The 16159-nt window shown below is 42.2% G+C and overlaps 1 protein-coding gene and 1 long non-coding RNA gene across 3 annotated transcripts in view; one reads left to right on the forward strand and one right to left on the reverse strand.

Annotated features, from left to right (window-relative positions):
* The window catches only part of LOC140623781 (uncharacterized), a 32521-nt gene extending 19948 nt beyond the window's left edge, over window positions 1–12573 (reverse strand). The window contains exon 1 of the long non-coding RNA XR_012023314.1: window positions 12484–12573. This is a non-coding gene — a long non-coding RNA (uncharacterized lncRNA). The remainder of the gene's footprint in view (window positions 1–12483) is intronic.
* Window positions 11731–16159, forward strand: part of NFKB1 (nuclear factor kappa B subunit 1) — a 118338-nt gene continuing 113909 nt past the window's right edge. For both annotated transcript variants that reach the window (XM_072810464.1, XM_072810465.1), the window contains exon 1: window positions 11731–11847. The gene's annotated coding sequence lies outside the window, so the exon portion shown is untranslated. The remainder of the gene's footprint in view (window positions 11848–16159) is intronic.

The raw sequence follows: 16159 nt of genomic DNA on the forward strand, positions 1-16159 counted from the left end.
TGAGGGAGTGAACCATATGGAGCGTTGCCAAGTGTTTTGAGCATGGAAGACAGCGTATATGTAAGGTCCTGGGGGCAATGTGGGGAGCGTGCTTGATGTGTTCATGGAACAGCAATAACATCTTTCCTGGGACAGAGAGAGTAACCAGCAGAGAAGTAGAAGATGAAATCAGAGAAGCATCAAACAGATTTTGAAGGACCTTTTGAATCATTTTAAAGATTTTGCTATTTGTGCTGAGTGATTGAGGAAGCCTTTGGAAGATCTTGAACTGAGAAGTGACTTGATCTGACCAGGTGGATAAAATGCTTTAGAAATAATTTAGGTTCAAACCACCAAAAGTTAATCTTCCATGGACCAATGTAATCTGGTTTTAGGAGGGGCTTTCTGCTGATCTAGTCTGTTGTAAGAATAGGTAGTTCTCTTTCCTACTTATAATCTCCCTTTAACGCGCTTGTAAACGGAACTGGATTACTGGGTATTTAAAATCACACTTGTATAATGATATTTCCAGGCATTGTACTATTCCACGCCCCACAACCACCCTCTGTTCCCGTCAGGACAGATGAATTAACAGCAGGTGTCTGCGTGCACCACTATAAACTGACCAGTTGAATTCTTTTTATAATAATGACTTTGGATATGCATTATGGTCTGGATACTCTGCTTTTGCTCCTCCAGATCCACTCTCTCTCCACTTCTCTCCATCCTGCTCTGTGGCTTTGGCTTGCATTTCAGTCCTCTTAACGGGAAACACTGGAGATGTGAATTGGGGGGAGAGGTTGAGTAATATATTCTGTTGTTTCCCTTCCTGCCATGTGGTGAGTGGTCCCTGGCCAGTTTCTCTAGTGAAGTGCCCAACTCTTTTCTAAAACTCTTCTACAGCCACCAGCTTGCTTGCTCTCCTTAAAGATTTTATTTATTTATTCATGAGAGACATAGAGAGAGGCAGAGACACAGGCAGAGGGAGAAGCAGGCTCCATGCAGGGAGCCTGATGTGGGACTCGATCCCGGGGCTCCAGGATCACGCCCTGGGGGGAAGGCAGATGCTCAACCGCTGAGCCACCCAGGTGCCCCTACAAGCTCTTTCTTGATTCTGAGCAACCATTGTCTCTCCTTGCCCTTAAAAGCCTAGGCGTGATAAAGTCTCCCTGCTCTTGTTATCTCTGGGATGCTTCACCACCACTTATTGGTTTCCCTTAACTTTGCCCCACCCTTGTCAATAATTTCTTCATTAAATTCTCTTTCATGACTGTTAAGATACCATCTGTTTTCTATCCGCACTCGGATTGCTACACAGAGGAAGTCCAATTGGTTATATTTTATACTCTGTACTTTTAATTTGTGACATTATGTTTGAAAGTTTTACATTTTTTATATTAAAAACAATTAAATAGGAGGGCAGCCCGGGTTGCTCAGCGGTTAGCGCCGCCTTCCACCCAGGGTGTGATCCTGGAGACCGAGATGGAGTCCCATGAAGGGCTCCCTGCGTGGAGCCTGCTTCTCCCTCTGCCTGTGTCTCTGCCTCTGTGTGTGTGTGTGTGTGTATCTCTCATGAATAAATAAATAAAACCTTTAAAAAATAATTAAATATGGACTTAACGATTTGTATGATATATATAATACAATTCAATATAATACAATTCAATACAATGAGCTAATAGTCCAGGTACTAGAGAAGCAAATAGGAGGATCTTAGACAACTTTGGCAAATGGAAAAGACTCCACTGAGGTCAGTAGGGTTTGGTAACCTCACTGCCCTTTCAACTCAGGATCTGTGGGTCTCACTGCGTGATAGCCTCAGGACTACCAGGGTTTGTTTCTCCCAGTGTCACTCCAAACTTTCTTCAGTAGATCTAATGGCATCTGCCTACAACTGTGTGGGCATGTGTATACACACACACACACCACTAACACCCTCAGAAAAGGTTGGCTGTAAGGACAATATAAGTGCTGCTAAAATAATTTACTTATGTGATATGGCTGTAATTTTAAAGTATACTGAACTGAAAGTTTTTAAAAATTGTGAAACAGTCAAATAGTCAATTGATAAACAGCATTGTTTGAATTTGCACTTTGACAAGTCCTGATAATGTTTTCTATAGAAGTCTTGCTACCAATATCATGAATAGAGATCTATTATAATGGGTATTACTATTATAATGAGTTCTTCAGGATTCTTTGAAAATCTTGTCACGAAAAAGATGTATGCAAGGACATAATTATCTTATTAAAGATATAAATAGAGAGAGATAGATTATTAAACATATTAAAGATATATACAGAAAGAGAGATATACAGGCCTCAAACCATCACTTATGAATAGCATTGACAGCTAGATATGGAATCTTTCAGGAAATAGAAACTTCCTTCATAAAAACAAGTAATTGGCACCTGTCTAAATGGGATGCCCATTAGCCAGTCTGGTTTCACTCAAACTAATTTTGTTGGCTTCATGTAGCCTAATCAATTACCTTGGTTTGCCAGGGACTGAGGTTTCTTAGACAAAGGATTTCTGTGCTTGAGCCAGAATAGTTCTGGGCAAACTGGCATGAGTTGGTTTTTCTAGCTCCATGTATTCATGAAAATCAATAGAGGATATCTCTATTATAAGATGAGTCGTGTCCTGACCAAAATTCACATGCTGAATTCTTTATCCACAGTAGTTCAGCATGTGACTGTATTTGGAGAATACAAAAATTAATTTTTTTATAAGCCACCCAGCCTGTGGCATTTTGTTACAGCAGCCCTGACAAACTAATATACTCCTTATAAACTTTTCTTAGTTGAAGTTTAGTGCATTATAGCTGGTGATTAGAGTCTAATCTTCTAATCTTCTTTTACCTTTGCTCTGCCTCCTCATTTTTCACACAGGAAGACTTGTCTTCCCTAATCTCTTTACCTAGATTATGACCTCCACAGATCCCAGTTCTCTTTTCTTCTGGCACCTTGCCCCTACGTTAATCCTCTTTCTCTTATGAACTCTACTAACCCATTAAACTATCTTTCAACCTTTCCAAAATTCCATAAATGTTAGTCAAATAAATGAAGAATCACACTAACTTCTCTTTCCTTCCTTCTCCCTCCAAACTCTGAGATTCTTTTGCATTTACTCTTCATTTCCCACTCACTTTTCAGCCCCCTATGATCTGGTTCTTGGCTCTCATCATTATACTGAAACAATTGCATATAGTAACATCAGACCACAGCCACTGTTATCAGCACCATTTTGAGAGTTAATAAAATTCCCTTTTCTTCCAGAGAAAACAGGACAAGCAGAATGCAGACTGCTTTTTTTCCCCCCTTGGCTGCACAACCATCCCCTATAGCCATGCTCGGGATTTCATAATTTCCAAATTCAACTGTCTTTTCTCATCCTCACCTTTCAAGAGCTGACTTCAGTATTTGACACTGTTGAGCACTCTGCTCCTGGAAACTCTCTCTCTCTCCTCTGGTTTTCTCGGCCTTCTACCTGCCTTTGATGGCACCTTGGGAGCCTTTAAGCATCTCCTGACCTCCCCCCCCCCCCCCACACACACATATCTCAATCCCAGCAATAATTATTCCTCAAATTTCTGTATTTGAAAAAAAAAAAAAAATTTCTGTATTTGGTTCTCTTTTCTTCCAACTTTCTTTGGTCACTAATATTTGTTCATTACAATTATCACATCTTTTAAGTTCTTTTTTTTTTAAGATTATTTATTTATTTATTTATTTATTTATTTATTTATTTATTTATTTTTGAGATATAGTGAGAGAGATAGAACAGGAGCAGTGGGGAGAGGGAGAAGCCCTCAGCAGGAAGCCCCACATGAGGCTTGATCCCAGATCCCAGGACCCAGGGATCATGACCGGAGTCAAAGGCAAGCTTAACCAGCTGAGCCACCCATGTGCTCCTATAGTTATTTCTTGATTTAGAGCTCCAACCCTATGTCTCTCTGAGCCTCAGGCTTTAATTTCCATTTGAGCATGAGTCACTTTCACATGGAGATCTCATTGAGTTTACCAAACTTAACATGTCTAAAACTGAATGTATCATATTCCCATAGGTTCTTTCTCAGTTGTGATGTTACCATTCTGATTACCCAGATGAAAAATCTCAGAGCTGTCTCTCACTCTTCTTCTCATATAATCTATAAACATGTCCTATTGGCCTTAATTTCTAAAAAATCTCTTAAATTCTTCTCCTTTTCATTTTGTTGGAAATATAATTTAGTTTAGTGGCTGAGAGCATGGGTGTTAAAGCCAAATCAACTGGGATGAAATCTGTTTTCCCCTACTACATAATGGTTATGAAACCTTAGAACAATGATTTGACTTCTCATCTGTCAAAACAGGAGTAATAACAACCTATCTTGGGGCAGCCCAGGTGGCTCAGTGGTTTAGTGCCGCCTTCGGCCCAGGGCCTGATCCTGAAGACCCGGGATCAAGTCCCACATCGGGCTCCCTGCATGGAGCCTGCTCCTCCCTCTGCCTGTTTCTGCCTCTCTCTCTCTCTCTCTCACTCATGAATAAATAAATAAAATCTTTAAAAAAAAATAACAACCTATCTTATACAATTGCTTGAGAATTAAATAAGTTAATAAATGTATAGCGATTATTAACAATACACTCACTTAACCTGTGTCCTCTTCCTAAACACCCAGCCAAACTGTTTCCCAGGTCCATTGCATCTAAGTGGGACCATGGAATGTCAACAGAAGTACGGTGTCACTTACAATAAAGGACGGCTAAAAGAAGATTACATTTCCTTTGCTCTCTCTTCTTTTCTGAGGCAACACTGGAAACAACACATAACAATGGTGAAGTTAGATGATGGAAAGATTCTGGATCACTGCAAAAGAGCTGCCCAGGTGAGCTACCCAACCACAAACTTCTGCAGTGAGTTTTGTGTGAAAGAAAAGTAAACTTTAAAACTTTTATTGTGTTAAACCATCAAGATTTGGGTTTTTTAAATTTTTATTTTATTTTATTTTGATTTGGGTTTTTTTTTTAAATAGTTGCTAGTATTATTACTCCAAACAGCATATAAATATGACTGGAAACAATGTCACAAATAGTAAGCATTCAATAAATGATAGAGATTACTATTTCTACTATCATATATTAGCTTGAGTCCAAATCATCTTTTACTTAGATTATGAAAGGACCCCGTAAAATATCAACTCTTTCTGGCTTTACTGAGTAGTTCATTTATTTAGGATATATTGTACTATCCAAGTTTTTGTAAAAAAGTATTTGTTTTGCCCACTTATATTGTTGGTAAATTCCAGAATGATTATTGTCTGGAAGCAGCAAAAGACTATTATTTTGTGATATCCATAAAGAGAAAAACAATATATATTCCATTCCTTCTTTACTGACTCAAAGAAAAGTGTAAATGACGCCAGGACTTCTACATGTTCACAAATTGCAACTTGTTTCCCACCACCTGCATCTCAGCCTCCCACATGTAGATGTCAGGTTGACTTAGAATAAAATCCTGGCTCTCTCACATCCTCTCCTTCTTCCTGAGTCTCTCCATGTATAGGATATGCTTTTATGGCCAATTCTTTGTTGAAACAATATGTGCTTCCCTTGTTTCCATCAAGCCCTTAGTTTACACTTTTTAAGAGAATAGTCTTTTTTTAATATTTTCTTAATATTTATGGGACATATTTTAAATGCTATGAGTGTGCTTTTAGAGAGGTGACAGACAAAAAACGTTTGCAGGTGGGTGTCTGGGAATAAATCTAGATTTTTTTTTAAGATTTCATTTATTTGAGAGAGAGAGAGATAGTGAGAGAGAGCATGAGCGGGGGGGGGGGGGGGTGTAGGTGGGTGGAAGGGGTGGAGAGAGGAAGAAGCAGGCTCCCCACTGAGAAGGGAGCCTACCGCGGCTTGATTCCAGGATCCTAGGATCATGATCTGAGCTGAAGGCAGACGCTTAACTGACTGAGCCACCCAGGTGCCTCTAAATCTAGATTTTTTTATATTAATTATTACAACATACAATTCTACTTTTAGGAAGTGGAAGTCTTTTTGTTACAAACTGTGTTTTATTATTTTTTTTAAGATTTTATTTATTTATTCATGAGAGAGAGATATATATAGAGAGAGAAAGAGGCAGAGACACAGGCAGAGGAGAAGCAGGCTCCATGCAGGGAGCCTGACATGGGACTCAATCCCGGGTCTCCAGGATCACACCCCGGGCTGCAGGTGGTACTAAACCACTGGGCCACTGGGGCTGCCCCACTAAGTGTGTTTTAAAGCCAGACTTCATGCCTTTAAGTCTCACCCCCTCATCCAATCTGTTTTCTTTCTCTTCATCAATTCACCATCATATCTTATTCACTATTCCAACATTCGCTAGATGCTATCTTCTTCATCAAGTTTTTCCTTTGAAAAACAACAATATCCATAATAATAAACAATATAAATGAGTTTCCTGAGCATCTGGTATGCATCTCATTTGACCCTTACAATACCAATATGAGTTGGATTTAATTGTAATCATGTCTAACACGTAAGAAAAAGGAGGCTTTGAATAATGATGTTCCTTTTCTAGGGTCACACACCTAGTCAGAGCAGAGCAGGAGGGAATTACTTTCTGTGAAGAGCACAAACAGGTACAGCTTCAGATCTGAACTTAGCACCCGACTCTGCAGCCCAAGGGCATAAGCACCCGACAATACTGACAGCATTGTGGTATCTCTCTCTACCTATACCTAAGTATTTAATATACCTCCATGAAAACATTCACTATATTCTGCCTTATATAATAATTTTAAGCACTCCTTTGTGTTTTGTGAACTCTTTGAAGGCAGTGATGGTCGTACATAAATATTTGTTTGAACTGATAGGAAAGATACAGGGACATTCTTCTTTTAATATTTTAATTTTTATTGTATTATTTTTTTTAGAATTATGATACTGTTTGGTTTTTGTCATTGTTGTTGTTTGTTTTGTTTTCTAAGCAAACTCTATTCCCAGCACGGGGCTCCAACTCACTACTCAGAGATCAAGAGTCATATGCTCTACCAACTGAGCCAGCCAGGTGCCCCAGTGACATTCTTCTTTTAAATGTGTTGCTGTCTCTATTTCAGTGTGTCTTCATTGCCAAGGGAATAAAATTCTCAATTCTTTATATAATTGAAAGAGGAAGATGATTTCTTTGCCCTATCAGGTTGGTTTTACTCTTAGTGAAATAATCCATTGTACAAATTGCTTTTGTCTTGGTTATTCCATAAGGTGTCATTCTTCTAGTAGAGATTGTATCTTCTTTCTCTTTTATAACCACTTATATAGGCTAACTGAGTGTGCCTTCAATAAGACATGCTAACTGTGCAAGCACAACACAGAATATGGCAAGCACTTTAATGGTGGTGAAATGAAATACTCCACTATCAGTACGGAGAGACGTTGCAAGGATGAGAGAATATTACTCAGTGTCTTTCAATAGTGCAAGTACATATGCCCTGGAAGCCTATGACAAAAATTAATTTCAAGTCTTTTTTCTTAGGATAAATGTTTACATTTGTATAGGCCTTACATTCTTTATCTCCTCTTTTTCTCTAGAACTTTGTGAGGTAAGGTTGTTAATAACGTTATACATACGTTTTTGTTTTGTATATATCTTAGTCTGCTAACTCGGGCAGCTATAACAAAATACCACAAACGGGGTGGCTTATAAACAACAAAGATTTATATCTCTCGTTTCTGAATACTGAAAGTCCAGCATGGTCTAGTGAGGCCTTTTTCCTGGTTGCAGACTTTTCGTTGTATCCTCACATAGCAGAAGGGAGGAGCTAGGTCTCTGGAGTCTCTCCCTCTTTTTATCAACAGCATACGAGAGAATTTAATAATCTCTTTAGTTGTTTGAATGTGATATTTTCTTTTAACATCCCTGAATGCACTGAAGGATAGGAAGTAGGGAAACCAGCCTTTGCAGTACTAAAGCTGTATATTTGCAGCTGCTGTCCATTCTTCAGGAATTGGTTTATATATGCCAGAAGATCTGCTTGTAGCACAAATTGTTCCACAAACCATTGTAATAGCTTCCAAATAATTTGTTGATTTTTTGGCTGATGTGTGTGTGTTGTCTGACACAGCTGCCACTAGTCAAATGATACCCTCTTCGTGCCTCTACTGAATGGAGGAGCATATGTACTCCTCAATGGCTTCTCCATCAAACTGATAGTCATTGGATGATATATAGTCCATAGGTGAAAAAATGGTCCATAGTGTTGAATTATTTCTGTGTCATTTACCAGTGTATTGAAGGACATGATAAAGGATGTGAATCAATAGCCAGATGAAGAGATCCACAGGGCAAGGTATAGGGAAAGGGCACAGAGCTTCCATGCTCACTCCAGGCATGCCATTCCCCCCCCCGCCCCCCGCCCCACCTCCATGTGTTCACCAGACTGGAAGCTCCTAGGGTCTCTTATAAGGATACTAAATCAATTATGAAATACCTTCACTTTCAAGGTTAGGACTTCAACATATGAACATTCAAATATTCAGATCATAGCAATACAACATATAAATGTAAGACATTATAGAAAGCTATTATACAGCAAAATAGACAATATAAGCCATAATGTCATGCTTATTGTACAGGTGAAGAAACTGAAATTCATACAAACTATTACTTGGCAGAGGGTTACACAGATAATTCAAGGCAAATCGAAGACTCCACCTCAAGTCTGATTTCAAATCTAGTAAAACCTTTCTATTTCATCTTGGCGCCCATGGCCAAGGCCTGTAACCTGGATGTTTCTAAGCATCTGGAGGTAGTTTCATGACCTGAAGCAAGTTGCAACCTCTACAGAAATACAATTTAGGCCTGTTATATCACTAAGATGGGTCTGAGAGTTTGTAAGACTCAGATATATGGATCTGTATTTGTGAATCCCCTTCACACCCTGTTTCATTTTTTCATTGTCAATGCACACACTAGAGTTCTCAACCTCAAAATTCTCTGGACACTGACATTTCCAACATTCAGCTTCAGGAGAAGGGATGTTTATGTAATTTCAAAGACTGGTGACAAACACAACACAACTTGCCCTTTCCACAGTCCTGATGTGTGAAATTCTGTATTTAGGCTTTCTTTTTTCTTTGTAGCCTGATAATGGCAAATGCCCTTTGACACTTTAGGGTAGTGAATTTATAAGAAACATTCCTTAAAGCAGGTATGTACCAGGTGTAGAGAAAGTGTTAGGAAACAAATCAAGAGTATAGGAAGATTAACCGGTGAACCAAAAAGAGCAGATGGGGAAATTTTACAGCTTTGCTTACTATAATACATGGAATTGCATTCCCCTAAAAGATAAGGTTGAAGTCTAACCCAAGGCACTTATGAATGTGACCTTATTTGGAAATAGGGTCTTTACAGATGTAATCAAGTTAAGATGAAATCATACTGGATTGGGGTGGGCTTCAATGACTGGTGTCTTGATAAGAGAAAGGAGAGATACAGCTATAAAGACACAGAGGAGACACAGAGAAGAAACCATGTGAAGACAGAGGGAGATGTGTGACTGATGCAGCTAAATGCCAAGGAGTATTAGCGATTGTGGGAGCCCCTGGAAGCTAGGAAGAGGCAAAGATTCTTCCCTAGAGCCTTCAAAGGGAGCATGCCAATAACTTGATCTCTGGCTTCTGGCCGCCAGAACTGTGAGAGAATAACTTTCTGTTATTCTAAACCACCTAGTTTTGGTAACTGTTATGGCAGCCTCAGGAAACTAATATACCTGCTTCTTCCCACTCCATCCTCAATTTTATGTTTCTCCTGTGGGATAATTTTGAATTTGAAATTTGATTTAATTCCATTTTACTAAATAATGTTCTCTAATTTTTGTTCCTGGGGATCCCTGGGTGGCTCAGTGGTTTAGCGCCTGCCTTTGGCCCAAGGGCGATCCTGGAGTCCCTGGATCGAGTCCCACGTTGGGCTCCTGGCATGGAGCCTGCTTCTCCCTCTGCCTGTGTCTCTGCCTCTCTCTCTCTCTCTCTCTCTCTCTCTCATAAATAAATAAATAAATCTTAAAAAAAAATTTTATTTGTTCCCAAAATATGTCATGCAATCCTATCTCTCCATTCTTTCATCAATGGGCCATGCCATCCCCACTTCCCCACACCCCACACCCCTGCATGAAGCCTGTGAATGTTCACATCTGCCCCATAAAGAAGAAAACTACTCCCCTAACGCTCTTTTGTCTAATGGAAATTTGCACTCTTTATACTCGTGTGAGTGGCAAAAATCATTTTACCTACACTATACATTCATCTGCAGAGACTCCCCCCAGACCCCCAGACCCAGCCAAATGGGTCTCTGTTCCTCCGCCAAGCACTGGAGAACCTTGTCATAGCCTCGGGGAGGGACGAAAGGGGGGGTGTAAAGGGGGGGGGGCTGGGAGCAGCCTGAAAACAATGGCCAACTCTCAAGGGCAATCAAATGCCATAGCAACACCATAACACCACCTAGTTATTGCGAGATTATTAAGGTTTTAAGTTAAATTTACACAGTGGCCAGGGAACTCAGTGGTGGGATAATGAGCCTTGTAGTATCTACTTTAGCTCAAGGTTTCTTATTCTGGGAGCTAGTCTTTCCTTAAGTATCCCCAGCCCTTGCCTAACACAGTGCCTGGAACATGAAGAAGCCCCAAAGCTAGTGGATGGTGGTCACTGGGGTTCTCGTAGTGGCCCCTCCAGAAAGAAAGACAGAAAAACTCCCATCCGCTGGATTAGTTTTTCCTTCACGAGCTGCGACCCAAAAGTAGCGCTACCGCCGCTGCATGACTCTATCCGCGGCGATTATCCTAAAGGCCTGACAACACCCTGCGGATGAATGTTCTGAAGAACTGTCACGAGCAGGAAGGCGATTGAGGACCTCGCAGAAGGTCTTAAAGATGTTCGGGATCCACCGGACACAAGTCGGTTAGGATGCAGCAGTCCCGCTTCAGCCTGCGGAGAGGTTTCAGGGTAAACGAGACGGCTCCGAGGCGTCCATACACGAGATCCACTTCCCCGCGCCGCACGCCGGGCTCCAGGCCGCGCCGGCATCGCCTCCAGATGCTCGGGCCTGCCCGGGGCCCCGGACCCGCCCGCCCCTGCCCTCGGGGCTCCGCGGGGCGCCCACGCGTCCGGCCGCCCCCCGGCCTGCGCCCCTCGGCGGCCGGGAGGGGCGGGAGCCGGGCGGGGCGGGGCGGCGAGGCCGGGCGGGGCGCGCGGGGCGCGCGGGGCGGGGGGCGCACGGCGGCCCCCAGCAGCGCGGGCTTCCCCCGCCCCCGGCGGCGACCCCACCTCCCGCCCCCGCTGCGTGCGCGCCGGTGTCCGTCGGTCTGTCTTCTCTCTCGACGTCAGTGGGAATTTCCAGCCAGGAAGTGAGAGAGTGAGCGAGAGAGGCCGAGAGAGAAGTGCACCCGCGAGCCGGGGCAGGAAGAGGAGGTTTCGCCACCGGCGCGGCCGGCGACGCGCTGACAGCTTCCCCTGCCCTTCCCGTCGGTCGGGCCTCCTCCTCCTCCTCCTCCGCCGCCGCCGCCGCCGCCGCCCCAAGCCCCGCGCCCCAAGCCCCGCCGCCGCCGCCGCCGCCGCCGCCGCCCCTGCTCCGACAGCGCCCGGCGCAGCCCAGGCCGGAGCCGCCGCGGCCCGGCCACCGCGCGCCCTGCGCCTCCCTCGGCCCGCGCTGCGGACATGGCGCGGCGCTGAGCGGCCCGGCCCGGCCCGGCCCGGAGACACCGCCCGCCCGCCCGCCAGCCCCGGCCGCCGCTCCTGCCTTCGCCCGCCCGCAGGCCCGCGCCGGCCCGCAGGGGAGCCCGCAGGGGAGCCCGCAGGCGCGGGGAGGCCGAGCGCGGACTCGCCGCCAGGGTAAGCCGAACTCGGGCCAGCGGGGGCCCCGCCGGGGACGTGTGGCCCGCGTCCCGCCACCTCCCGCCCCGCACCCCCTGCGCTGCTCGGACTTCCTCATTCCCGCGCCGGCCGCGGGGCTGGAGCCGACGCGGGACCCGGGTGACCGCGCTGGAGAGGCGCGGGGGACCGGCCGGGGGCAGAGGCGCGCCGCGACCCGGGACCCCGGGACCCCGGGACCCCGGGGCCGCGGCCGCCCTCCCCGCCCTCCCCGCCCGCGTCCCAGCGCCCGCCGGCAGCGGGAACCCGAGGGGAACGCTCGCATTTGCAAACTTTTTAATTTTTTTTAAGGTTCGCCCCCACCTCCACCCGCTCCCGCCGGGTGGCCGGAGGGTGTCGAGGTGCGCTTCGGAGAGGGGAAGGTGGTTGGTGCAGTGCTGAACCAGATTTCACCTAAGGGCGGTCCATGAAATGAAAGCAGAAGTGTGTGTCAGTCCTCTGGACTGGGAAAGCCCTCCCAGCCCCCCCGGTTGGAGAGAACAGCCTCATTCCTTCATCTCCCACTTCAAAAAGAAGCCCCCACTTCACACACACACACACACACACACACACACACGCGCACACGCTGACCAGCCAGGACGGACTATATTCACCTACTAGAGGATCTGTATCTTCGTTTTCAAAAACCAAGGAGGGCCTGGTACTGATCCTACACAGCCTGGCATTTGAGAAAAGAAACGATCTACTTAGAGCACTTTTTAAACACTGATTATGTAAAACACTGGGACTGCACGTCAACGCCACGATGTATCATGCATGACCTCTAAAACAAAAACAATGCGATAGACAAAGACTATTTTAAATACAAGTTTTCTTATGGTCTTTAAAAATAGATACCAGTGTAGAAGTTCGCCCTGATTTATTTATTGGCCTGTTCTGAAATCTGAATGGGACTTGATGATACAGTGCTTAATTAGGTTTAAGACCTTTTCATGGACTTTGCCAAGTAAGGTTTTTCAGCATTGCAGCTTATTAAATGACTATATTTAACTTAAAGGCTTTGTTATAAGGCCCATAATCGGGGAAAATGACTATAGTATTACTAAAACCTTTAATAAACTCTGGAGTACAAATGTTCTATAAACTGATGGTCTTTGGTAAACAGCGAAGTTTGGGATCAAGAGGCTCAGTGCTTGTTTTTCTAGCAAACATCTCAGCAGAATATTTTTGAGTAGTTTAAATTGCATAGCGTTTGTTAAAACTCAAAGGGAGTCTTGATTAACCAGAAGTTCTTAGCTGAAGTATGTTGTTTTCCTAATTTTAATATTGTGCTTTCTAGAGATAAACCAGTTTACTGTTTGATGCACTAAAGAAATCTAAATAACTTAAAGTATTTTTTGAGCTTATGAGCTTGGGAAGACAGGAGATACAGAGATTTGTTTCCTGTAGCATTTTACGTTTATCATGTAATTAAGTTGCTAAGGGGAGTTGAACATGTAAGTGGAAATATGAAATCTCCTGAAATTATTCATCCATATTGATATACCTGCAACTCTCAATGCCCTCTGGAGCTTGTTTAGATAAAATGTCTTCCTGGGCCACAGCCTTCTGGACAAATGTGAACACAAAGAAAGGCTCATTATGTGTAGATTTAATGCTGGCACTGAAATACTGTTTGCTGTGGATAGTAAATCACTTCCAATCTGTTTGAAAGACTTTTTAAGGGAAATGTAATCCAGTTAGGTGTTGGTGGGTTTGAAAATTATGGTTTGAAAGTCTGTTATCTTTATTTTCAGATTTCGACTTGATCTTATGTTCTGCAGCTGGCATTCAGATGGGCTGAATAAACACCTTGTTTTTCAAACCCAGTTAGTAAATACTGGAGTATACATACAAAAATAGTCGTTCCCCTTTGTAAGCACTACTTTGATCTTTGCACTTCCTTCTTATTTCTACCTCTTAAACAAGTTCATCTGAGATGACTGAGTTGCCGTTGGTAAAAAAAAAAAAAGCTCAGTCTGAAATAGGCAGAATGTTAGATTTGTGATCATATTCCTCCTATTTCCCTTGTCCTGTTCTTGGAACAAACTGAAGCTAGTTTAAGAAACTAATTCTTAGGCAGGTTGTTTTTATTACTGCTTTCGGACTTCCAGATAATTGATGAAGTAAGCTACTAGCTTGCCTTTCAGGGATTGCTCACTGTGGTAAGATAGAAGGTCTAGATAAAGAATTGGCAGCTGCAGGAATCTTGGACTATCATTCAATCAGCAAGATTTTTTTTTTTTTTTTTTTTTACCTAATTTATGAGAGGTATTCCCCTGTTCAGAAGAGGTGAAAGTTCTGGCTTCTGAGGGGGGAAGTGGTTACTTCATAACCTTCAATTAGTTTGAACTTGGAAGAAGTAACAACAGTATTGACATTTTAAAATAATAAGTTAAAAAATATGACTTTCCAGATGGATTCTTGATAAAGTAGTGAAAATACCTTTTTCTTCTGAGAACATGTTAGTAGATATGCTCTTCTGAGCACAGAGATGACTGCAGTAGAATGTGTATCTGGAAATGCAGAGTAGTTTAACCAATAGAGTAAATATTGAGATTATGCTATTCTAGTCTACAGATTGAACAGGAATCATATTATCAGGAATGGATGTATAAGAGTCAATGGCTATGCAAATTAGTAGGGAGATTGTTTGTTTTATTGGTTTTCTGTTTATTGTATGAATCATATAAGGTGGCCTGATTGTTAACATTGTAAGAACAGAAGGAAGAGGAGGAGGAAAAGAATTTTAGTGTCATAGGACACTTTAAAATGTCTTACTCATAGATCTACATTTATGTCTGATTAGAGTTAATTGACAACTGCTTCTTGATGACCAGTAAACTACACTTCAGTGTAGAAGCAGTTTGTGCTGCTTTCTGGGAATTAATTCTCGTTTGCATTCTTGCACCTCCCACAAATCCTGAACTCCACTGTAGTGTTCTTAGAGGTGAGCAGCTAAACCGTCAGAAGCACATATACCCCTATGAGTTGACCCTGTCATTTCTAGGAGGACCTTGAGGATTTTCAAGAACTAGAAGCATTCAGCCTTAGGAAGGAATGTTTAGACTTGTGACACAGTCCTACAAGTTAGTTTGGCTCCTTGACTTTTTTTTTTTTTGAACAATAAAGATTAATATTTCAAGCCATATAATTTGGTAGAGTTAGTAGAGTAACATAACTGAGACTGTTTGTGATATTTCATTCATGAGTCTCTAGTGTCTCACTATTGGAAAAAAAAATAGCATTCTTCTCATGATGATAAACTTGCTTTGTACCTTTGGTCTCTGCTATATTTGAGAGAGTGTTCCTGGGTACAAATTACAGAGCTGTCTTTTATATTTTGGTTGAGGTTGACAGACCTACCCTTGAAAATCAACTAATAGTTTAGAAATAAGTTGTGAAATAGTATTTTATTGCTTCACTACAGATAATTTAAAGCCTAACAGTTTTATTTTATTTTTTTAAAGATTTTATTTATTTATTCATGAGAGACACACACAGAGAGAGAGAGAGAGAGAGAGAAAGGCAGAGACACAGGCAGAGAGGGAAGCAGGCTCCATGCAGGGAGCCTGACTTGGGACTCCATCCTGCGACTCCAGGATCAGGCGGTGGGCTGAACGCGGTGCTAAACTGCTGAGCCACCTGGGCTGCCCAGGCCTAACAGTTTTACATAAAAGTAGTATAAGATGTCATTTGTTAAAGATTACAGAATCTTTAAGAGTAGATTATGAATTAAAATATTTAATTTAGAGTGTTAATTATAAAAATATCATTGCATTATAAATCTTAAAAAGAAATCAATTAATTATTTTCCTTATTTTTCTGTAACTCATAGATTTAATTATCAGTAGTACAGGTTTCATGAACTGCTTTAATTTGCTGCCTATTTTTGAAGTTAGAATAATGAAATGGATTACAAATTGGCTTATTACTTTATATTTCACCATTAGGCCAAAAATCTTACAACCGGCTTTTATTCTGACCCATACTTTCAATAGATACTCAAGTTCTTTAAATGGTGAAAAAAGATTCTGACTAGTAGAGCTTTAAAGAAGAATATAAAGACTATATGGCCTATTCTAATTATTTTTTAAGATAATAGAAAGGAGAAGAAAAGAACTATCTGAAAGAATAAAAATCCTATAGTTCCAGCCAAAAAGAGATCATATCTAATTTACACTGACAAAGAAATATCTGACATTCAGCATTGTATTTGTTGGTATCTAGTAGGTCATCAATAACTATTTTTTGAGTGAAGGAATGGCATAAGTTTTCTTTGTTCAAAAATAAG

The sequence above is a fragment of the Canis lupus genome, chromosome 33 (genome assembly GCF_048164855.1).
Source record: "Canis lupus baileyi chromosome 33, mCanLup2.hap1, whole genome shotgun sequence".
In the NCBI taxonomy this organism is placed as follows: Eukaryota; Metazoa; Chordata; class Mammalia; order Carnivora; family Canidae; genus Canis; species Canis lupus.